At 39.6% G+C, this 23,600-nt stretch overlaps 1 protein-coding gene and 1 pseudogene across 4 annotated transcripts in view; one reads left to right on the forward strand and one right to left on the reverse strand.

The window, feature by feature from the left end:
- Window positions 1-8,931: 8,931 nt before the first annotated feature.
- On the reverse strand, window positions 8,932-19,138 carry LOC122727880 (annotated as a pseudogene).
- The window catches only part of CDIP1 (cell death inducing p53 target 1), a 45,154-nt gene continuing 40,527 nt past the window's right edge, over window positions 18,974-23,600 (forward strand). For 2 of the 4 annotated variants that reach the window (XM_043965739.1, XM_043965733.1), the window contains exon 1: window positions 19,265-19,406. The gene's annotated coding sequence lies outside the window, so the exon portion shown is untranslated. Of the gene's footprint in view, window positions 19,101-19,264; window positions 19,407-23,600 lie in introns of those variants that run through there. The other 2 variants (XM_043965749.1, XM_043965758.1) reach the window with 2 other exon arrangements.

Below are 23,600 nucleotides of genomic sequence, written 5' to 3' on the forward strand. Positions count from 1 at the left end.
TGAAATAAATATGGCCTACTTTAGAGACAGGCAAAGCAACAAACAAAATAAGAAAATTATGGACCAGTAAAATATTATCAAAGAACTTACCGCAACATGTTAAAAAAAAAAGGTCATACAGTATGACCAGGGTAGGTTTATACCAGGAATGTAGGGTTGGGTCAATATTATAAAAATTACAACTATAATAGATCTTATTAAAAATAAAACCAATAAACATTATATAATTTTATCATTAGATGCAGGAAAAGTTTTTGATGAACTATAAAGGTTTGTACAGCCAAAGCTATGTTGTTTTCAGTAGCAATGTATGGCCATGAAAATTGAACTATAAGAAAAGCCGAGAGCAGCAGAATCAATGATTTCAAACTGATGCTAGAGAAGACTTTTGAGAGTCCCTTGGACACCAAGGAAGTCAAATCAGCCAATACTTAAAGAAATTAATTCAGACAATTCACCAGAAGGTCAAATATTAAGTAGAAGCTTAAATACTTTGACCACATAATGAGAAGACAGGGCTCATTGGAAAAGACCCTGATGTTGAGAAAGATTGAAGACAAAAGGACAAGGGAATGGCAGTGGGTGAGATAGTCATGAAAACAATGAACATGATCTTAGACAAAGTTCAGGAGATAGTGGAGGATAGAAGGGCCTGGCATGCTACAGTCCAAGAATCAGACACAATGGAATACCTGAAAACAACAACAAAAACACCATTTATGTTTAATTTTTTAAAATAGGAATAAATGGTTATTTCATTAACTAGTAAATAGATCCATCTAAAACCAAGAGCCAGCATTGGTTGTAATAGTGAAATACTAGAAACCATGTGAATAAGATCAGGGATAGAGCAACAATGTCCATTATCACCACTGTAATTTTACATAGTTGTTGTTGCTATTGCTCGTCCTTCATTTTTTTTTTTTTTTTTAGTGAGGCAATTGGGGTTAAGTGACTTGCCCAGGATCACACAGCTAGTAAGTGTTAAGTGTCTGAGGCCAGATTTGAACTCAGGTACTCCTGACCCCAGGGCTGGTGCTCTATCCACTGCGCCCCCCTAGCTGCCCCCCTCGTCCTTCATTTTTGAAGAGGACCAGTGACATCACAAGGGTGATGTCTTGACTTTTGAGTGAATTGGATTTAAGTCAGATAGAGTTGTACAAAGTCAACTCAGTTCTAGAAATGCTAGCCAGAGCAATAAAATAAAAACAAGAAACTGAGGGAATAGGCATAGACCAAAATGAAACAAACTTATTGCTTTTTAAATATGATATGATGGTTTATTTAGAAAACCCTAGAAAATTAGTAACTTCAACAAAGTGACAGGAAACCACACAAATTATCAGCCTTTCTGTATATTATCAACAAAATCTATCAGGAAAATATGGAAATAAAAATTCCATTTCTACAAAATGTAGAAAGCATTTGGGAATCCACCTTGAAGACACAAATAGGAATTATATGTATATAACTATGAAACACTCTTTACAGAAATACAGACTTGAATCATTAGAGAGATATTTGCTTATGGTCAAGATATGCCAACATAATAAAAATGACAATATCACCTAAGTTAACTTATTTATTCAGTGATATAAAAATAAATTACCAAAATGTTACTTTATAGAACTAGACAAAATAGTAAAGTTCAAGAATCTCAAGGGAAATAGTGAAAAAAGTGGGAAGGAATAGAGTCTAGGGATACTAGATCTCAAATTATCCTACAAACTAGTAGTTATCAAGACTATTTGGTATTGGTTAAAAAATAGAAAAGTTGGGGGCAGCAAGGTGGCACAGTGGATAAAACACCTGCTCTGGATTCGTGAGGACCTTAGTTCAAATCTGGATTCAGACACTTGACACTTACTAGCTGTGTAACCCTGGGCAAGTCACTTAAACCTTATTGCCCTGCCAAAACCAAACAAAGTTAATCAGTGGAACAGATTATGTTCATAAGACCCAAAAGTAAATGAGCAGAGTACTATTGTATTAGTAAACCCAACTACTGGGTAAACTGCTACTGGGTAAAAACTATTGGGAAAACAGGAAAGCAGTTTGGTAGAATTAGGTTTATACCTATGTCTCCATAAGAAGATCCAAATGGATACATGACCTAGATAAAAAGGTCACAACAATTTAAAGAAGCACCTGTCAATTTAAAGGAGCATCAAATAATTTAAAGGAACACCTTTTAAGCTATGCAAAGGGGAAAAATTCTTGAGCAAACAAGGATCAGGAAGAATGATGACAGAAAATAATTTTGATTATATATAATTGAAAAGTTTTTGCACAAATACAAAAATCCCACTGCAGTTAGAACTAAAAGGAGAAAAGGTAATGGGGGATGGAGTGGGTGGGGAAGGAACCTAGGTTCAGGCTTGCCTAGGCAGGATGTGTAGTTTAGATGCCATATGTGAATGACTGCTAAAATACTGGGTTGGGGAAATTAGGGCAAGCCACTTCTCCCCACAACTGACTTTTAGAAAACAGCTCAGGGCACAGCTAAATGGCACAGTGGATAAAGCACCGGCCCTGGATTCAGGAGAACCTGAGTTCAAATCCGGCCTCAGACACTTGACACTTACTAGCTGTGTGACCCTGGGCAAGTCACTTAACCCTCATTGCCCTGCCAGTATATTATATATATATATATATACGTATATATATATATATATACACACACACACATATATATGTATGTATGTATGTATATAAAACAGCTCAAAACGGCTATAACGTGGTCTTTAGCCAGGATAGAAGAGAGAAACTGAAGGTTTGGTTGATCAGTTTTGTATTTCTACCAAGTCATCAGCTCTGCCACATCCATAGCTAATAAGAGGATTCTTCATTATTTCAAAGTGCAAATTGTCTTAGCCCTAAGTCAGTCCCAAAGCTTTGACAAAGTTGCCAGAAATCAAGAATGGCATCTCTGAGAATGTTCCATGGGATGAATATAGACCAATTCAACCTTGTGTGGGGTTGGACTAGGTTTCTGCTGAGTTCCCTTCTAATTCTCAAATTCTGTGATTCTTAAAAGTCTGTGATTCTCTGCCCAACCTTACAGACAATTCTTGTAAATTCAAGAGATTTAGAATTTCCATAGGGTCAGATTCGAATGGCAACAGGGAAGGAATTCCATGGCAACTATTCTAGCACTTTTGGAGAGGATAGCCACCAACAAGGAAACTAAGCCAGGGGCAGCTAGGTGGCAATGGATAAAGCACTGGCCCTGGATTCAGGAGGACCTGAGTTCAAATACAACCTCAGACACTTGACACTTACTAGCTGTGTGACCTTGGGCAACTCACTTAACCCTCACTATCCTTCAAAAAATAAAAAATAAATTAAAAATTAAAAAAAAAGGAAGACTAGGCTGAGCCTAGCAGACTTACTAGGAGGTATCAGGATAGGACAGAGCTCTGGTAAAACATAAAATGTTTTACTGAGTGTCCTGCAAATTGCTTTATGTTCTAACAGAGTTTAAGTAGTAGCCTCCCAGAAGAATGCAATAGTTGTAATAGTAGTTACAAGTGAAGTTAATGAGTCTTGTTTTAAATTTGTTTTTATCAAATGTGTACCTATGGATATCCTGTATTTAGGATTCTTTTTGTATGTAGGGATAAATTACCTGTCCCAAATCTGATTCATATTATACATTAAGTATATTCTTATCCCCTTCTTTTTTTGGGGGGAAAACCCGAGATGTGAGCCTGAATCTAAGGGTTTAATGAGCCAAGGAGTGTGAAAACAGGGAGCTTGCTACCATTCCATTAGAGGCGAGGCTCCATAGGATTAAACCTGTCTAAACCACATGTTTAGGTACAGAGCAGGGAGTGGATCCAATGCCTCAGCCCCTATGGATCCAGCTCTTTAAGGTTAGACATGAAATATTTGAAAGAATCAGAAGACTTCCAGCTCATTGAATAGATCCCCTTATAGAAAGATATCAACTAGACTTTAAAGGGATAGAAGACATGGGAAGATTTCAATCTGTATAAAGTTGTACATCTAATCAGCTCTAACTGGATGTGATTTTCAGTTCTCTAAAGCTTCCCAGCACCTAATCTGTAGTATCTCTTATAATCATTGAGACTCATGATGCCTGAAGAAAAATACTTTTATTAGTGTAATGAGAGCCATCCCATGGAACATGTTCAGAATCACCCTTTCTGGTTGACTTCACAGTAGCATTGTGGCCTTTTTGAATGAAAACAGTTCATTCCTTCAGTGAGATAATATAGCAAAGTGCTTGGCAAACCTTAGTTACTATTATTATTATTAATGATAACAAGAAGTTTACACTCTAGGTAAACAATACATATATAAATACATTCAAACAAATACAGAATATTTGGCAGGAGAGACACTAGTAGTAAGTGGGATCAGAAAAAGAGGGCTCAAGTTGAATTTGGGATCTGTGAATATTCTTGGTATGATGTAGTTCATTTTAGTCTCATGCCAAGTTTACACAGAATCGCAGCATCTCAGAATTGGAAGTGACCTCAGAGGCCATCTGGTCCAATCCACAATTGGAAAATAATCAACTCTACAAAATCCCCCAAATAGCCATCTAGTCTTTGTTTAAAGATTCTAGCAAGTAGAAAACCACAGTCTCTCATGGTAACCCATTTCACTTTTGGATAGATATTATTATTAGAGATTTTTTTCCTTTATACTTGTTTTCACTTTTTTGTTGTTGTTGTTGTTTTTGGTTTTTTTGCAGGGCTATGGGGGTTAAGTGACTTGCCCAGGGTCACACAGCTAGTAAGTATCAAGTGTCTGAGGCTGGATTTGAACTCAGGTCCTCCTGAATCCAGAGCTGGTGCTTTATCCACTGTGCCACCTAGCTGCCCCCTTGTTTTCACTTTTACTACTTTTTGCTGTTTTATAAAGTGATACTTTCTTTGTAACCTCCACCTTCCACCTCCATAGTGCTTTGTTTCTAATTCTAAAATACTGTTGTCTTTCACTACCACCTTTGTCCTTGGCGAAGAGATTATGTGTTTGCTGACTAAAGTGGTTCCTGGTTTCTAAATTAAGCTTTTGCAGGAAATAGTGATAATAAAGATCAATCTTTGTCTATTTCTATTTCCTTTTATTAAAATGGAAGGACCATTGGGATAGTTCAAGGTAAACTTGTTTGTAGTATCTTCTCTCTTCTTTTTTTTCTTAAACTTTCTTATGATCTTTTTTTGGGGGGTGAGGCAATTGGGGTTAAGTGACTTGCCCAGGGTCACACAGCTAGTAAGTGTTAAGTGTCTGAGGTCAGATTTGAACTCAGGTCCTCCTGAATCCAGGGCCGGCGCTCTATCCACTGCGCCACCTAGCTGCCCCTCTTTCTTATGATTTGATGGTGATTTTGACCTTTGCTGTGACTTGTCGATAGTCTCGTTACACACAGATGGAAGATTATGATGTGATCCCTACACCAGTAATCAGTCATATTCTAAAATAATGATTCCTAGGATCATAACTCTAGAGCTGGCAGGAACCTGAGAAGCCATATAGTCCATCCCCTTCAATTTACAGATGAGGAAACTGAGTCCTATGGAGTCACAGAACTTGCCAAAGGTCACACAAGTAGTTCATATCAAGGGTGGCATCTGAACCCATCTTTTCTTGACTCCAGTGCTTTTTCCACTATACTGTGCAACTTGCCACTATTTCATGTTTGCTAACATCAATTTCATTTTTTGTGATGTTGTTTAGTGCTTGCCATTTCCAGCACTTTCTGACTTTCTTTTGGGAGAAATTACTGATGATATAGAAGTGTAATTATTTTGAGTAGTCTATAGGTTTTTGGCCTCTTCTAGTTCTAAAGCCTGAGCCATGTTTTGGACCATATTTTCTACCATCTGTACCCATGATCATTTTTGCATTGAAGTAATTGATTATCAAAGTATATATTGACCTTGTCAAGTTCTTCATACATTTTCTCTTCTTCTTCTGCCACAGATGTTAGTACATAACCAGCAGTTATCTTCTTGGTGGTCTTCTTGCTCATGCTCATGAGTACCACAGAGTGCGATGATAAAGTATCTTATGAAATGCTATTTGTTTAGATGTTAGGCACATCTACACAATAAAATAAATGGATGTCTTTGCCTCTTCAGAAGAAATTGTATGTCATCTTTCCATTAAATTGCAATTTTTTTTCCTTGTTTTATCTTGAGAATACAAATATCGATCAGGTTCCTTTCTTCCCATAACATATCAACATGTTGATCACTGGACAAAGACTTCACATTCTGACTGCCCACAGTTATGCTGATGTTTATATATGATCTAAAAATTGTGTAATTCTTAGTATCCTCTCCCTCCTTATCTTCCATGCCACCACTATTATTCAGAAAACAAAAGGGGGCACACAAGAATGACAGTAATTTTAAATTTTTCTTTGATTCATGGGTTGTGAAGAAGCATAAAATTAAATCTTCAAACTTTAGTAATAAAGGAAATCAAAATAGCAATACCACAGGTGAGAAACTAAGCCACACACTATATATTTATTTTTATTTATATTAATAATATATGGCATTTATATAGTGCTTTAAGGCTTGCAAAACACTCTACATATGTTATTTCATTTAGCTCTCACAAGTAGGGAAGTAGATGCTATTATTATTATTCCCATTTTGTAGATAAAGAAACTGAAATAAACACAAGTTTGACTTGCCCAGGGTTACATAGCTAATAAGTATCTAGGGCCACATTTGAACTCAGGTCTTCCTGCCTCTAGGCCAAGCACTCTACCACCTAGCTGCCTAGCTGCATTGTAAATGTTGGAAGAAGATAGAAAAAGTACTAATGATGAACTAATTTTGGTTTGTTTTGAGAACGTAACAAGATACTAACACTGCTTCTTCTAGTAATTTACAACCGCTGAGGTCTCATCCTAGAGTCCGTGAAACTAGCTGATTACCCTGTTAGCTTAAGGGATCTTTGAGTTGCTCCATAGAAAGAACTGATAAATAGAAGTATGTATATTGTGATTTTTTTATAATGTTTTTTGTTTGTTTTTTGCTGGGCAGTGGGGGTTCAGTGACTTGTCCAGGGTCACACATCTAGTAAGTATCAAATGTCTGAGGCCGGATTTGAACTCAGGTCCTCCTGAATCCAGAGCTGGTGCTTTAGCCACTGAGTCACCTAGCTACCCCCTGTATATTATGATTTTATACACACACACACACATGCACACATGTACACACACACACATATACATATTTGTTTCTAATTGTAGCTGTCTATAAGGTGGAGGGGGAGGAAAAAATATAAAAAGTTCATAGCAGAGAGTAAAAGAAAATGTAGAAGAAAACAGAAAGCTGAGTAGCTAGCTTTGAAAATGACAAGGAGTACTTATATAGTTGGGTTTTTTAAAAGTAAACAGTGTGAAATGTAAATTCATGGTTTTATAATGAATTCTCATTTTAGGCTGTGCTGTGTACATGGAAATGTTCTCTTTTTTTGTCCTTATGTATTTAAGTTTAAAATAATTTTTTAAAAAATTTAAGTCAAGAAATAGGCAGGGAATATGAGCAAACAACAAAAAAATAATATGACCATAGAAAGTTACTATAGTGACGGGGAAGACCATCAAAACACAAACCCAGAAGAAGACAACAATGTCAAAACAGCTACATCCAAAGCTGCAAAGGAAAAATGTGAATTGGTCTCAGGCTCAACAAGAATTCCTGGAAGAACTCAAAAAGGATTTTCAAACTCAAATAAAAGAGGTAAAGGAAAAATTAAGAAAAGAAATGACAGTGATGCAAGAAAATCATGAAAAAAAGAGTCAACAACTTGGTAAAAGAGGCACAAAAATACTAAAGAAAATAATATCTTAAACAGAATAGGACAAATGATAAAAGAGGCACAGAAATCCACTGAAAAGAACTCCTTGCAGAATTGGCTAAATGGAAAAAATATATACAAAAATTCACTGTAGAGAAGAACTCATTTAAAAGCAGAATTGACCAAATGATAAAAGAGGTACAAAAATTAAGGGAAAAGAAAAAGGGATGTACTGGGAGAAGGGAGAAGTAGAATGGGGTAAATTACTTCATATATAGGAGGTGTGAGAGAGTTTTTACAGTAAAGTGGAATATGGGAGGTGGAGGTGACATGTAATGCTTCAACCTTACTCTCATAGGAATTGGTTCAAAGAAGGAATAACAACCGAGTATATAATTCAGTTGGATATAGAAAGCTATCTTACCCTTCAGGGAATTAGGAGAGGAAGAGGATAAGAGGAGTAGGAGGTTAATGGGAGGGTGGATTGGGTGCAGTCATAAGAAACTAAACACTTAAGAAGGGATAAAGTGAAAGGGGAGAGAGAGAGAGAAGGATAAACAGGGGTAAAAAATAGGATGAAAGGGGCAGCTAGATGGCGCAGTGGATAGAGCACTGGCCTTGGAGTCAGGAGTACCTGAGTTCAAATCCAGTCTCAGAACTTAACACATGTGTGACCCTGGGCAAGTCACTTAACCCCAATTGCCTCACTAAAAAAAAATAGGATGAAAGGAAATATACAATTAATAATCATTAGAAATAGATCAACAATTCATACCATATACCAAGATAAGGTTAAAATGGGTACATGATTTATAAAAAAAGGGTGATACCATAAGCAAATTAGGGGGAGCATTGAATAGTTTACCTGTCAGATCTTTGGATAAGGGAATAATTTATGACAAAACAAGAGATAGGGGGCATTACAAGATGTAAAATGGATGATTTTAATTATATTAAATTTAAGAGGTTTTACACAAACAAAAACAATGCAACCGAAATTAGAAAGAAAGCAGGAAAGTGGGGGGTATTTTTATGGCAAATTTCTCTGATAAAGGTCTCATTTCTCAAATGTGTAGAGAACTGAGTAAGATTTATTTTTTTTTCTCAAATTTTATTCAATATGACACATCTCTACATTTTTTATTGAGGAAGTTGACCACGTCCACAACCAAATCCACCTCTAAACTAGAATTCTGTTGCTGACCCAGCAACAGCCTCAGCCTTCTTGTCAGCACTAGGGGGAGCAGCACTTCGTCTGTTTGTGTCTCTGTCAGCTTCACCACAAGTAAGCAGTAAGCTGGGCAGGTCACTCACTCTCCAGGCCTTTAGGCCTTGGCCTTCCCGTCTCAGGACAACTTCTTCGGAGTGTGGCAGGAACAATCTCAGGGGGCAGGTGAAGGTAATCCCGGAGATACTGAATGCCCTCATTGGTGAGATACCAGTAGAAATGCCTCCATGCAAACTGCTCCTTAACGTAGCCACGAGACTTTTGAGACTGCATAGTCTTCATTACATGGAGATTGGGCACATTCTTGTCTGCCAGCTCAGGATGCTTTGGCATGTGGACATCTTTCTTGGCTACCATTACTCTCTCCTTAAAAAGGAGTTTGTAGATAGCAGTTCGGTTCTTCTTGGGCATCAACATCTCGGCGGCAGCAACGGGTTCTGTTCTAGACAGAGCCCTGGATAGAAAGGAAAGAGCATGCTCAGCGCGGTGCCTCTTCTGGCCTTCCACTGAGTAAGATTTATAAGAATACACATCATTCCCCAATTGATAAATGGTCAAAGGATATGAACAGGGAGTTTTCAGATTAAAAAAAAATCAAAGCTATCTATAGTCATATGAAAAGATGTCTTACATCACGATTGATTAGAGAAATTCAAATGAAAACAACTCTGAGGTACTACTTCACACTTGGCTAACAAAACAGAAAAGGAAAATGACAAATGTTGGAGGAAATGTGGAAAAATTGGGATACATGCCCTGTTGGTGGAGTTGTGAACTGATCCACCCATTCTGGAAAATGATCTGGAGCTTTACCCAATGCACTATAAAACTACATACTCTTTGACCCAGCAATTCTACTATTAGATTTGTATCCCAAGGAGATTGAAAATAACACACACACACACACACACACACACACACACACACAAGAAAAAGAAAAATTATTTAATAAAAGAAAAAAAAGAAAATAACACATACACACAAAAAAAAACAAAAAAGAGGAGGATCTATATGTACAAAAATATTTATAGCAGCTCTTTTGTGGTGGCAAAGATTTAGAAATTCAGGGGATGCCCATCAACTGGGGAATGGCTAAACAAGTCGTGGTATATAATTGTGATACAATACCACCGTGCAATAAGAAATGATGAGCAGGATACTTTCAGAAAAACTTGGAAAGACTTACATGAACTGATGCAAAATGAAGTGGGCAGAACCAGAACATTGTATACAGTAACAACAATATTGTATGATGATCAACTGTGAATGACTTAGATATTCTCAGTAATACAATAATCTAAGACGCTTTGAAGAATTTATGATGAAAAATGCTATCCATCTTCAGAGAAAGAACTGATGGAGTCTGAATGCAGATTGAAGCCTACCTTTTTTACTTTCTTTTCTTTCCTTCCTTTTTTCTGTCTATCTATCTATCTACCTATCTTTCTTTCTTTTTCTTTCTTTTTTTTGGGGTCTGTGTTTTCTTTCACAACATGACTAATATGAAAATATGTTTTGCATGTTGCATAGGTGTAAGCTCTATCAAATTGCTTGCCTTCTCAAGGAGGGAAGGGAAAGAGGGATAGAATTTAGAATTCAACATTTTGAAAAACAAATGTTAAAAATTGTTTTTACATATAATTTTAAAAATAAAATATTTTTAAAAGAAAGAAATTACCTTGTTCAATCATCAGTTTCCTTGCTTTCAAAATAAAGGGAATTACCCTTATTTTAGAGGCTCAAAGAATTCAAGTGATTTGTCCAAGGTTAAGCAACAGCAAATTGCAGAGTTGAGAGTAAAAAACCTATGTTCTCAGACTGTGCCATCTTGTGCAGGCTTTATACTCATTCTGTTTGGACAAAGAAGAACCATAAGCAATGTTTAGAAATTAGAGAAGGTAGATGTCAGATTTATCTAAATCAACACTATATAACAATTTTGTTGTTGTTAAGTCATTTCAGTTATGTCCAACTCTTTGTGACCCTTTTGGTGTTTTCTTGGAAGAGATACTGGAGTGGTTTGCCATTTCCTTCTCCAGCTCATTTTACAGATGAGGAAACTAAGGTAAAGAGAGTTAAATGATTTTTCCTTGGTCACACAGCTGGTAAATGTCTGGGGTCCAATTTGAACTCAGGTCTTCCTAATTCTAAGCACAGAACTCTACTGCATCACCTAGCTGCCCCACATAACAATTAGGATTATTCAAAGTGAATGGGCTGCCTTAATGTATCAGTGGTTTCCATTCCCTTTAGATAAATGGTCAAAGGATATTAACAGAGAGTTTTTAGAGAAATCTAAGCTATCAGCAATCATATAAAAATGAAAAAAATCATATAAAAATGCTCTAAGTCACAAATGTAGAAATGCAAATGAACACAACTCTGAGGTTCTACCTCACCTATCAGACTGGCAAAGATGACAAATGAGGAAAATTATAAATATTGGAGGAACTATATGAAAATAAGCATATTGGGGGCAGCTAGGTGGTGCTGTGGATAAAGCACCAGCCCTGGATTCAGGAGGACCCGAGTTCAAATCCAGCCTTAGACACTTGACACTTACTAGCTGTGTGACCTTGGGTAAGTCACTTAACCCTCATTGCCCTATAAAACAAAACAAACTAAAAAGGGCATATTAACACACTGTTGTGGAGCTGTGAATTGGTCCAGCCATTCTGGAAACCAGTTTGGAACTACATCCAGAAAGCAACCAAATTTTGTGCATACTCTCTAAACTAGCTATACTACTACTAGGCCTGTATCCCAAAGAAATCAAAGAAAGAGGAAACAATCTAAGTATACAAATATATTTGAAGCAATTCTTTTCGTGGTGGCCAAAAACTGGAAACTAAGAGAAGTATCCCCCTATTGGGGAATGGCTAAATTGTGGTAAAAGAATGTAATTAGGCCAAAATAAATAAGAAATGGACAGTTTCAATTGATACAGAGTAAAGTGAACAGAATTAGAAGTATTTTTACAATGCTAACAACATATATAAAGAAAAACAACTTTGAAAGACTTTATAACTTTGATAAATGCAATGACAAACCACAAAGCCAGGACACTAAAGACATGACATAGAAAGAGACACACATTTTTGGATATGGCTAATGGGAGAATTTGTTATGCTGGACTATGTGGATACATATTGAGGTTTGGTTTTGTTTTTTCTTACTTAGGGAGGGAGATAGTGGTAGGACAGATTTTTTAAAAAATTACTTGAAAAATAAAATTTAAAACTAAAATAAAAAAAAAAACAAGTAGAAGAGAAAAAGAGATATAATGACTCCCCTCACCCTATTCTCCAACCCAACACTCAAAGTGTTAAAACAAAATATGGACAATCACTTGGTGGGAATATTATAGATGGGATGATTAGTAAATATAGATTAGTTTAGATGCTCTCTGAATTTCCTTCAATATCATATTCTGTGAAATCATTTCTATTTCAGTTTGGGAAATTTTAAAATTTAAATGTGAATGTTGTTATGTCTGATGTTCTAGAAATGTGAATGTGAACACTACAGGAACATTGAGTCAGGAGGAGAGAGCTACTTCTCCATATGGTTTTCCTGCTCTATTTCTTCCTGATCCCTCTTCCATGTTGAAGATCCCCAACAAACTGTCATGGGATGCAGAGCACCCCAGAAGTTCTCTGGGGCACATCAAGGAATCTTCTCCTTGAGAAACTAAACCAGAGGACAGATAAGCCTAGAGAGAAAAGCGCTAGCTTCGGAATCTCCACCCTTCATTCTGATCTCCCTTACCCCAGCGGAGATAAATTTGGGTGTGGCTTGGCTTCCTTTATGTCCTGAAGAGAGATCCATAGCCATCCCTCACCCAATTCCTCTAGTCACCACCAGTGGGGGATGGTCCTCCCTCACTAAAGGAACTTTCCACAGGCAGATGGTCCACCCCCATCAGCCCCCTATAAAAGTATCTGCCAGTCTCCTGCTCGAGGAGATGGGTACCTCTGAGCCACGTGCTTTGTGCCTATCTCCCCATGAGAAGTCCAAGGATTTCTTTCATGGTTTCCCTTCCCTTCCCCCTTCCTTTCCCTTGCCCCTAAATAAACTACCACCTTATTCTAACTGCTTTTGTGTACAAGAGGGTGTAATTCTTTAAAGAGGATTTCCTAAGAACCCCAACCCCTAACCCAAACCCGTACCCCATTTTCCACCATTAACAAAACCTTTCAGATTTATGCAATTTTGTCAATCAAAGCATCAGATACACAAAATTCCTTGGTATTCCTTCTATTTGTTAACTCCCATTTTAGATGGCAGGAAAACTAAATACTTATGTTTAAAGTCCTTTTTATTTTCAATGTTATCTGAGTTATAGTGCTTATTCTAGCAAAGCATGTACTTGGTGAGGGAGGCAAAGGATTTAGGAAAGACAGATTATCTTCCATTAGTTTATGCTTAGTTTCTGCCTTTGGCAATAGTTACCTAATTATCACTGCTCTTATTCAGAAGAATTGGCATCAGTTTTTTTTCCAAAAGAGAGCACATTTCTAGCTCCGCTCTCCACTAGAGTCCAGAGGAAAGAGAGTGAGACCGAGCACCAGTCTCTTCCTTCCTCCTCCCACTAGCCTGCGTCACTTCCTGACGCCAAAGAAAAGACTCCTGGTCTTGCCCTCAAAGACCTTCGCTTCATGGGCGGAACTCTTCTACAGTAAGTCTCCAGCAGGTGGAATCCTTTGGACTCTGGTAGAGAGTGGAGCTAGAAATGTGCTCTCCCTTTAATAGATAGAAATCTAGGCCTTTCTCTCTCTCTTTACCAAATTCTTATTCTCCTTAATAAATTCTTAAAAGTCTAACTCTTGCTAAAGCTTATAATTTATTGGCGACCATTCATTAGATATTTTAGACAGTTTAGCTAGAATTTTAGCCCTGAACAGATGGCGACCACAAAGGGACTGTTAAAAACCTTTCATATTTTTTACCACAGTGTCAAGTATCTGAGTGTCATGGGGAAAATGTGGTAGGGGGTTTGGAAAGGGGATAGGGGTTTGGGGTCCTTAGGAATTCCTCTTTAAAGAATTACACCCTCTTGCACACAAAAACAATTAGAATGAGATGGTAGTTTATTTAGAGGAAGGGGAAAGGAAGGGAAGGGAAACGATGAAAGAAGTCCTTGGACTTCTCATGGGGAGAAAGCATGGCACAGAGCATGGCTCTGAGATACCAATCTCCTCGAGCAGGAGACTGGCAGGTATTTTTATAGAGGACTGATGGGCATGACCATCTGACTGTGGAAAGTTCCTTTAGTGAGGGAGGACCATCCCCCACTGGTGGTGGCTGGAGGAATTGGGTGAGGAGTGGCTGCAGATCTCTCAAGCCTCAGGATGAAAAGGAAGCAGCCACACCTAAATTTATCTCCCCTGGGTTGAGGGAGACTAGAATGAAGGATGGAGGTCCTGAAGCTAGCTACGTCCGATCTTATTCCACTTATCTTTTTAGGTGTGTCTGTCCTTTGGATTAGTTTCTCAAGGAAAAGATTCTTTGATGTGCCCCAGAGAACTTCTGGGGTACTCTGGGCCCATAACATGAGGCTGGATTTGAACTCAGGTCCTCCTGAATCCAGGGCCGGTGCTTTATCCACTGCACCACCTAGCTGACCCCTGAGCTGAGTTCTGAAGAAAGCCCAGGACATGAAGAAGCTGAGGTGAGGAGAGAGAACATTTCAGGACCAAAGACACAGAGATGGGAGATAAGAGTATTGAATTCGAGGAACTGCAAGTGGGCCAGTCTCCCTGGATCACTGAATTCATGGAGGAGAATAAGGTACAAGTAGGCTGAATAGTTCAAAAATAAAAGCAAGGAAATTAATCAGTTCTATTTACTGTAGTTTTACCAGCAGATGGCATTGGCAGTAAAGCCCATGAAATAGCTGCTGCTTTTTACACATTGGGATTGTTCAATTAACACATCAACACATTTTCAGAAAATTACAGGCTTGATATTTTAAAAGCTAACAGGTGGGCCCCCTGGGTTGACAACCTAGCTAGAAGTGGGGAAATCACAGGACCTAAGAGGCATACAACTGGTGAGGGAGTCAAGAAGGACTTGTGTTCTTTTTGTATGCTATATTAGGGACTCTCTGAAGAGAGGATGTTAGAATTCAGATTTAACAAGAAAGGAAAATCATACCACACATGCAATTCAATGACCATCTATTAAGTGCCTCCTCTCTGCAAGGAACTGTGCTAGGTGTTAGAGGTCCAAAGACAAAAATGAAACCATTCTTCCTTGAAGGAATTAATATGGTGGGCCAGGGTGGGGGTGGGGGGGGTTGTGGAAAGAGAACTTGCACTCACATAAATCCATGGTAATTTGAAGGGGAAAACATTAATAACTTTTTTTATGCTGAATTGTATTTTTATTTATTTTGTTAAATATTTCCAAATTACAATTTTATCTGGTTCTGGCAGCCAGCTGGGCCTTGGATTTGACACCTCTGGTCTAGATCACCTCAAAGGCCTCTTCCAGGTAGAAATCTATGATTTTTTTCCTGGGGCAATGAGGATTAAGCTCAGGGTCACACAGCTAGTCAGTGTCAAGTGTCTGAGGCCATATTTGAACTCAGATCCTCCTGAATCCAGGGCTGGTGCTTTATCCACTGTGCCACCTAGCTGCCCCGAAATCTATCATCTTGTGAAGGAGGTAAGGAAATTAGCCTACCAGCTTGGACTTTGTTCGATGCCCTCTTCTCTGTGTGAAAATGGATTAAGCCCTCACAAACTCAGCAAGGAAAGGTATCAGTAAAAAAAGGCAAAGTGTTTTTTCCCCTCCTTTCCTCCCTCTTCTCCCCCATCCCTGAGGCAGTAAGCAGATGCATGTGCAATTATGTAAAACATCACCATATTAGTAATTTTGTATAAGAAAACTCCAATAAAAGAAAAAATGAAAGAAAGTGAAAAATAGCATGCTTCAGTCTGTTCCATCAATATCAGTTCTTTCTTTGGAGGTAGATAGTATGTTTCATCATTAGTCCTTTGGGATTGTCTTGGATCATTGTATTGCTGAGAATAGTTGTCATTCACAGTTCTTCATCAAACAATATTGTCGTTAATGTGTTCTCTTGGTTGTGCTCACTTCACAATACATCAGTTCAGATAAGTCTTTCCAGGCTTTTCTGAAATCATCCTGCTTGTCATTTCTTATAGCACAATGATATTCCATCACAATCGGATACCACACCTTGTTTAGCCATTCTCCAATTGATGGGCATTCCTTTGAGTTCCAATCCTTAGTCACCACAAAAAGAGCTGCTATAAATATTTTTGTACAAATAGGTCTTTTTCTCTTTTTAGGGATGTATTTGGGATGTAAAACCTAGCAGTCATATTGCTGGATCAAAGGGTATGCACAGTTTTATAGCCCTTTGGGCATAATTCCAAATGGAGAGCATTAATAACTTGAATGGGTGGGGAGAGGGTGTATCAGGGAGAGCATCAGTAGAAGGTGGTATCTAGGTTGAACCTTGAATGAAAATCAGAATTTTGAAGGGCAGAGTAGGAAGAGCATTCCATCTGTCAGGGACAGCTTGTATAAATGCATGGGAGAGAGGATGCAATGTTGATTATAGGAAACAAAGGGAAGTCAGTTTGGCTAAAATGTGAAGTATGAGAAAGAGAGGGTATGTGAAATAAGGACGGAAGGGTAAGCTAGAGTCAGATTGTGGAGGACCTAGGAGAAATCAGGGACAGAACTATAACAAGGTTAGAATGATCAGGGTTTTTCCCTAAGGTGCTGAAATTTAGAGGGTACTGAAAGCACTTGTACTAGTAACAATTGTAGAAACAATTGAGATCAATGCATCACTAGCAAGAATAATTAAAATGGAAAGTAACTAGTCAGCTCATTTTCTCCTATCTCCCCCTAGGGGAAACACCCGATGTGAGCACCTCTCCTATCAGGCAGGGTACATAATACTCCTCCTTCAGTAGTGGCATCCCCAGAAGAAACAATCTCAATATATCTAGGGGTCTCTGTACATCTCTCTTGAAGTCTCTCCACCAATGTTGCTTTGTGTCTAAGGTCCAAGGTGACTCTTAAAGTTTAGTCTGAGTAGAAAGCAGGGAAGTGGAAGTCCTATGGAGGAGATGGAGTAACAGGTTGCAGATTCCTTTATTGGAAGGAGGGAAAAAGGGAGGTGGTAAATAGTTTAAAGTCCATTGTCCCCACAGAAAAAACAAAAAACAAAACAGCACAGAGTCAACTGTGTCAAGTAGAGAGGTCAAGGAGGATGAGAACAGAGAAAGGGCTATCAGATGTAGAAGTAAGCAACGGTTAGTAAATTTTGTGAGTTTCTTTTTTTTTTTTTTTTTTTTGAAGTGAGGCAATTGGGGTTAAGTGACTTGCCCGGGGTCACATGGCTAGTAAGTGTTAAGTGTCTGAGGCTGGATTTGAACTTAGGTATTCCTGAATTCCAGGGCTGGTGCTCTATTCACTGCACCACCTAGCTGCCCCTGAGAGTTTCAAAGGTAGGAAACTATATTGGAAGAAGGCTAAGAAATGCCTTAGGGTAAGTCATTTTGATACTGTGGAAGGTATATATTTAACTGCTTTAGGTTTCAGTTTCCTCATCTGTAAAATGAGAGGACTGGACTAAATGACTCCTAAGGTTCTTTCTGATCTTAAATGTGTGATACTATGATCCTATGAAGGTAGTATTTTAATAGACTACAGGGTGGTAGAGTAAAGCTAAATCCTTCCAACCAATGGAGGCAAGCAGTTACCTTGAAAGATTAAATATTTTATGTATACTCCCTGAGCACTTGTGCTCAGGATCTGAAATACCTTCATATATACACCTATTCTGAGAATTATGCATAAGGTAGAAAATTAGAGGAAAGAATAATGCCTTATTTTTGTAGATCCCTTTAATTTTTTTCCCCTCAAAGCATTACCATATCCTCACCCCTATTAGAATGTAAGTTCTTTGGGGGGCAAGGACAGTTTTGACCTTTCTTTTTATCCCCAGGGTTTAGGGGACATTAATACTTGGCACATAGTTGCCATGTCAACAAATGTTTGTCAAGAGCCTACTGATTTCCAGGTACGGTGCTAAATGTGGAAAAACAGTCCAGTTTTTAAAAATTTGATGTCAAAATTTGGTTTTACATGTAATTTGGGAAAATAAAAATTCTAAATAAATACAAAAATCACTAAGTAGAAATATATAGTGTGTATATAGACATATATGTGTATACATATAAAATCATGCTATATATGCATACATATACATGCATACATATTTGTTGACTCCATAAAATGAAAAGACTTCTAATTAATCCACAAATATTTATTAAACACAAACTATATGGCAAGCAGTCTTAAGAACTAGGAATATATACTAATTCTAATATAATTCCATTATGTCAATTCACTTTTGGGGGGGGGGTGAGGCGATTGGGATTAAGTGATTTGCCCAGGGTCACACAGCTATTAAGTGTCAAGTGTTTGAGACTGAATTTGAACTCAGGTCCTCCTGGCTCCAGAACCAGTACTCTATCCACTGCGCCACCTGGCTGCCCCGTCAATTCACTTTTACAACAGCTGGGCCATATGAAGGGCCCTCTCATTCCCATTTTGCAGATTAAGTGACTGGAGTATAGAGAGCTGAAGCGATTTCGAAAAATCAAGACGGTAACAGCTTGGACAAGGACCCCGGGCTCCTGTCTAACCTCCCGGTATTTGGGGGCAGGGAGGAGAGTGTGCTATTCTTATCCCAGGGCTGAAGTGGTACCCACTGGGCCCGCCTACGTTGTTGCCTGCTCCCTAGGACGTTCCAGCAGGGCGGGGCCACAAGCCCCGCCCGCTGGCACGCCCCGCCCTACGGGGATCAGTTGCTAGGGTTGTTGTGGCCCCTGCTTGCCCTCGTCCTCTCGGGACTATCCCTTGCTCGCCGCTGCGGGTTGGACTTGGCTGGAGCATCGCTCTCTAGGCTACACTAGACTGCAATCAGCGCCATAACTTACCGGGCACTTGGGGAGGGCTTGGCAAATACCTTGCCGCAGCGGAGGCCGAAAGACCCAGCCCACCTTTTCCAGCCCAGCCCCCAGAATCACAGGTAGAAGACCTCCTGGGGAGGGCGGGCCGCGCCACCAGGCACATCACGTGCTGTGAGCTCGGCGCACGCCTCCTCCTCTTCCCCCCTCCCCCTCTTTCCTCGCGCTCGAGCGCTGACCTCATGGCCCCGCCCCTCGCAGTGACGTAAAAGCCTCGCCCCTTTTCCTTCTCTTCTCCAGCTGAACAGCGACTGACCCAGGGAGGTGACAGTCGCTGCTGACCGTTGAGACTGCGGCTGGGTCTTGTCCTCCTCGCCACTTCCCTTTTCTCGGGCGGGGGGGTTGTCGCAGGGACTCGGCCAGCCCCGGTAGGTAGCGCCCCGGCCGGCGGTAGGTTCCTTCGGAGAGCACTTGGGGGTCTCCCCTTCCCTCCCCCCGCCCCCGCCCCGGGAGACACCAGCCGGCCCGGGGCGGCGGGCCGGGTCGCGCTGCCCGTGTCTGGGGGTGTAACAAGTAGTGGGGGAGGGGGACGCGCCTCGTTCTCGTGGCGCTTTAAAGCTCGCGTCGCTTCATTCCTCCCGCGGTACGGTCCAGGGCAGGACTGCGGGTCCTGGAATTTCAACAACAGGGAGGCTCCGGGGAGAGCGGTGTATCCGTCACTCCTTGCCCGTGGACCCTTCGCTCTGCCCCCTTGGTCCCGCCGTCTGGGTGACTCTGGGGATCGAGGACGCGTCGGTATTTATATTAAGGCTTTATCCCGAGCATCTGGGGCTGCTGCTATTCCCATTTTTCAGCTAACGAGAAGGAGGCTGGAGGGGTGTCGCTGTTTGTCGGAGGCAGGGTGGTGTATATAACTGGGGAGGGGATAGGAGTGTAGATTGATTTCGTGGTGGTGTGGAAGTCCCCTCACCAAACCGGGAGTTAGGAGACCCAGGTTCTAGTCCTGCCTGCCATTCCATAGCAGTGTGACCTTGAGCAAGTGGCTTCACCTCTCTGGGCACACTTGCTTGGAGTGACATCACTGGCTTGCCCCCCACTTCTCTCCAAATGGGACTTGGGGCATGTGCATCTTTAATAAAAGTTTTGAATTAGATGATTTCTGAGCACCTTCTAGCTCCAAAATCCAATGATTCTATTCAACAAAAAAAAGTTTATTAAGTGAAAGGTGCTCTGTCAGGTGCTAGGAATGCAAAGATGAAAAATAACAAAATGCCCCCTCCAAGAAGCTTCCATTCTCTAGGGAGGAGATCGGACAGAAATTAATAAATCGGTCTTATATGAGTCAGAATATAATGGAAGTAAAGGAGAAATCCAAACAAAGTGCTCTAGAAAAGTTTGAGAGGGAGAGATAGGAAGTAGAGTAAGCAGGAATGGGATATTGAAATAGCACTTGAACCTGGCCTTATAATTATATCAAAAAATAACAAAGTATCACAGACTCATGTCTGAATGAATCCTCCTTAAAGTACTATAATGCAGCTCTTTGGTGATGATTCTGATTTATCCAGACTTACTTTTTTTTTTTTTTTGGTGAGGCAATTGGGGTTAAGTGACAAGCCCAGGGTCACACAGCCAGTACGTTGTCAAGTGTCTGAGGTCGAATTTGAACTCGGGTCTTCCTGACTCCACTGCGCCACCTAGCTGCCCCTCAGACTTACTTTTGATGTCCGATTTGAATCCTCCAAGGGCAGACAGAGGTAGTGAGGGAAAAGCCGTATGAAGGGGGGCTTATTAGGGATCATTTTAGTAGAGGTTTGCAGAGGACTTCCCTGTTATCATCAGAAGAAAGTTAAACGAAAGTGCTTTAATTCTAATTAAGTCTGAGAATAATATCGTTACAAGTTGAAAAAAGAAAAAGCGTTGGTTCAGATAATATTACTTGTTTTTGTGTAGTATATTATCGTTTTCAGCATTTTTTTCACATACTCAAAAAACCTTTTTTTCTTTCAAGTTCTTGCCAGTTGATTATACTTTTTGGATTCTTTTGTCAGTCATATCCAACTTTCAAGTACTCTTTTTTTTTTTCAGTAACTTTGCCATCTAGCTTTACACACTTCCATTACTTACCTATCCCTTGCTATCAACCTAGGCCACTTTAGTATTCATATTGATAATGCAATACATACACTGGCTTCTTCCTTACCTCGGTCTCACTTCCCATGACCTTCCTCTCTGTTCTGTCTTAGTCATATCTTAGACTTCACTATCACTCACAACTGTTACACTTTCAAACTTGTGAACACTGAGATTCCCTTTCTGAGTGGTTTCCTGCATATTTCCTTCTCTGATTGCTTTTGCATTCCTTCTGTACCTGTTTTCTCTCTTTTATTTGACTTTTATTCCTTAACCCTCTGTATTCTTTTTTTTTAAATTAGATATCCATTTTTTTTAAGTGAGGCAATTGGGGTTAAGTGACTTGCCCAGGGTCACACAGCTAGTAAGTGTTAAGTGTCTGAGGTCAGATTTGAACTCAGGTACTCCTGACTCCAGGGCCAGTGCTCTATCCACTGCGCCACCTAGCTGCCCCAACCCTCTATATTCTTAATTTGTCACCCTTGTTCTTTTCATTTTTTCTTTCTTCCAAAACCCTGAATCTGTAATAATTCCATACTTAAGCAATTTGCTCTCTTCCATACTTGAATCCCTTGTCCTTTCTATGTCTTGGTCATTCATTCCCTGTTCTCATCCTGCCTTCTTCTTTCTTTAATCTTGCTACCCTCCATACCAGGAAGGTCTTGATGTTTTCTCTTGTCTTCCCTGCCTCCATCTCCATGTGAAACTTCTTACTTCATTCAAAACTCAGTACATATGCTACTTACTCCATGAAGCCTTCTCCTGAAGTATTCTCTCTTTTCTCAAATTTATCATTGCATTTTGTTTTAGACTACTCATTTGAACTTATTTCATTCTGCCTTATCATAACGATTTGTCTATATCTCTTCTCTCTTCTATTGGATGGTAAGCTGCATCTGCATCTTATGTTTTAACTTATCTCTGTACTACATGAGCACTGGAAATTAAGTGCTTTGAATATATTAGTTGTTCATTAAATGGGTTTTGAGTTTTTTTGCACAGAAATATAATCCCCTTTTTTTGTTGGTTTTGTTTTGTTTTGTTTTGTTTTCCAGGGCAATGAGGGTTAAGTGACTTGCCCAGGGTCACACAGCTAGTGTCAAGTGTCTGAGGCTGGTTTTGAACTCAGGTCCTCCTGAATCCAGGGCTGGTGCTTTATCCACTGCACCACCTAGCTGCCCCTATATAATCCCTTTTAATTTTATTTTTCTGTTGATACATTTTGTTTGATACAATGGTTACTTTATTCAATTTAGATGCATATAAATTCTGACTGCTTCCTAATTTTAGGAATAGAGGCAGTTTTTTAAAAAGACTTAAAAAGTCTTAATTAAGCTCCGAATTTATTTAGCCATTAGTTTAATTGATCCATAAGCATTTATTGTGATAATTGTGGGTCTGGCACTGTGCTTGAGCACTGTAGATACAGAGAAACTCCTCAGCTCCCCCCCCCCAGAAAAAACAACCAGAAACAAACAAAAACCCCCAACCCACCCCATAGTCTCTGCTCTCAAAGAGCTCACATTAGGATGGAGAAGACAACTTGTAAAGTAATACTTATAGACAAGATATATACAGAGCAAAAGGAAGGTAATCCCTGAGAAAGGGCATTAGCAGAAAGGGGGGGGGAGGGCAAGGCAAAAGGACCAGGAAAGGCCTCTTGCAGAAAATAGTATTTGAACTAAGTCTTGAAGGAAACCAGGAATGCCAAGAGGCTGAGATGAGAGGGGAGAGCATTGCAAGCATGGGGAATATCCAGCAGTGGAAAGGCACAGAGAGGGCAGCTAGGTGGTGCAGTGGATAAAGGACCAGGGCAAGTCATTGCCCTGAAAAAAGAAAAGAAAAGGCACAGAGATGGAAGAGAGGGAGTCATATTTGAAGAACAGCAAGTAGATGTGTATTGTTGGATCATAGAATGCATGAAAGAGGAGTAAAGTGTTAGAAGACTAGAAAGGTAGGAAGAAGCCATGTTGTGAAGAATCTTAAATGCCAAATAAGGGCCAAATAAAGATCATCTTGACAGCCGACTGGCAAATAGACAATGAGTTAAAGATAAGGAGATACATATATGAGAGATGTTGTGGAAGTAGAAACAGAAGGATGTGGCAAGTGTTTAGATATGTGAAGTGAATGAGACCTAAGAGTCTAGGATGACTGAGTTTGTAAATCTCGTGTTGGGGAGGATGGCGTTGCCATTGGCAGTAATAGGAAAGTTGGAAAGAAGGAAGAGTTTTGGGGAAAAGATAATAAATTCTGTTTGGGGCGTGTTAATTTTGAAGATATCATGAGGATATCCAGTTAGAAATGTCCAATGAGCAATTGGAAATGCAAGTATCTCAGAAGAGAGAAACAGATTTGTAGATCATCTGTGTAGATATCATTGAACCAACCACGAGGGCTGATGAGATCACCAGGAGATAGAAGAGGGACAAGGACAGAGCATTTAGGGAATACTCATAGTTAGTGGGCATGATCTGGATGATGATTCA

The sequence above is a fragment of the Dromiciops gliroides genome, chromosome 1 (assembly GCF_019393635.1).
Source record: "Dromiciops gliroides isolate mDroGli1 chromosome 1, mDroGli1.pri, whole genome shotgun sequence".
Classification (NCBI taxonomy): domain Eukaryota; kingdom Metazoa; phylum Chordata; class Mammalia; order Microbiotheria; family Microbiotheriidae; genus Dromiciops; species Dromiciops gliroides.